This window comes from Gossypium hirsutum, chromosome A11, assembly GCF_007990345.1.
Source record: "Gossypium hirsutum isolate 1008001.06 chromosome A11, Gossypium_hirsutum_v2.1, whole genome shotgun sequence".
NCBI lineage: Eukaryota > Viridiplantae > Streptophyta > Magnoliopsida > Malvales > Malvaceae > Gossypium > Gossypium hirsutum.
The window spans coordinates 10,225,344-10,227,310 of NC_053434.1; positions in this window are offsets into that span (position 1 = coordinate 10,225,344).

Here is a 1,967-nt window from a genome sequence, read left to right on the forward strand (position 1 = left end):
TGCTATAATTTGGGTCCATGATGTGTAAAGTATGGGAAACAATTAAGAACAGCATAAGGCTTCGAAAATAGCCTAAGTGTTGGCCACACGGGCAGAGACATGACCATGTGTCTCAGCCGTGTGGAGGACACGGTCTAGCACACGGGCGTGTGGCTTGACCGTATGGATCAATTTGTTTGGATGACGTCATAACTTACACGTGCTGAGAACAAGGGCGTGTCCCAAACCACATGGGCATGTGTGACTACACGGCCCAATCCACAAGGGCGTGTGACTCTCCAAAGCAAGAAAATTGGTTAAGTTGCCCAAAGATTTTTAAAGTTCTCGGTTTAGTCCCGAACCACCCCGATGTATGTCATAGGCTTCGAAGGCCTGTATAAGGGACGATATGCATGTGTTTGAGATGTTTTAATTTTGGGCAAAAATTTTGTGGCCCGATTTTGTATGTTGTGTATATTTAAGTCCGTTAACGCTTCGAACCTTATCCCGACGTCGGATACGGGTAAGGGTGTTATATTTAAAACATACAAAAACGTTGGGTTCAATAAGCAATGATAATGCGACGTGATTTGGAAATATAATAAAACTTGCAAATATAATGGCAATAGTAAGTCACGACTCTAACATGCATAATACGATAATAGTAACAACAATGAAAATGGTAATAATAATGATAACATCAATACTAATAATAATAATCATGCAAGTAACAACAAAAACAATAAAGATACATTAAAAATACAATAGAATAAAAATAGGTAAAAAATGGTTAATAACAAAAACACAAAAAAGAAATAGAAAATGAAACAAGAAAAAAAAAGACAAACAAAGAAAATAAAAATAAAAAGGAACAATTTTAAATATAAAAAAGGGACTAAATTTAAGGGAAAAATATATATTTTTAAATTATACCAAAGATGTACATAAATGATAAAATGAGATATATATATATATATAATTTTAGGTAAGTAAATAAGAAAAAAATATTACAAAAATAATTAATTCAGTCATCTGGTAATAAAACAAATAAAAAATGAAGTATAATAATGATAATAATATTAAACTAATTATTTTAATAAAAAAGAATAACAAAAATAATACAGAAAAGATTAAATTGAATTGTAAAACAGGGATTTTGGGGCAAATTACAAATAAAAGGAAAAGGGAGGACCTATCCGAACACGTGAATAACAAGGGAGGGCTATATGCGCAATATTCCCAAGCCTCCCTAAATGCAGCGTTTTCATATATATCGAAATGAAACGAGCGCAAATGTTTTGGGGGAGAATTAAAAGAGAAAAAGAATGAATAGGATTTAATTAAAAATAAGTGAAAATGCGGAAGGGCTTATTGCGCAAATAGCCCATCAAAGCAAAAACACGCGGATCCCCTAGCAGGTTGGGTCGGTCGGATCGAGCCATGGCTAAACGACGCCTTTTCAGCACTTAAATGCAAGGCCTAAAACGACACCGTTTCTAAGCTTTATAAAAGTCATTTTTAAAAAAAAAAATTCATTTCCATTTGGTTTCTCAAAAAAAAACAAAACAAAACAAAGGCTCTTCTTTTCTCTCTAGTCCCCCCAGAATTGGGCTGAACTTCTGCCATCGGGCCACAGCCCATCGACCACCGTACACGGTGGCCGGAGTTCTAAAAATAACCCCCTTTTCAAATCCCTTCACGCGTAGAACAAGGGTCTGAGGCTAAAACCTTGAAAAACCCGGCCAAATCTGGCAGAGCAACAAAGAAATGCCTAGTTTCTTCTCCTTTTTCGGCGTGGCCTTCCCCAACAGCGAATGAATCGACCGATTTAGGTCAATTTCTTTTTCTTTTTATGCTTTTGTATATAAAAAGAATGAAAATGAAAAAGAACCCAAGATTAAAAGCTAGAAATTTTAGAGAAATCACCTCCTGAAATTTCTATTTGTTTCTTCGATTGATATTCGTGTGTGTATTCGTAAAAAAAAATA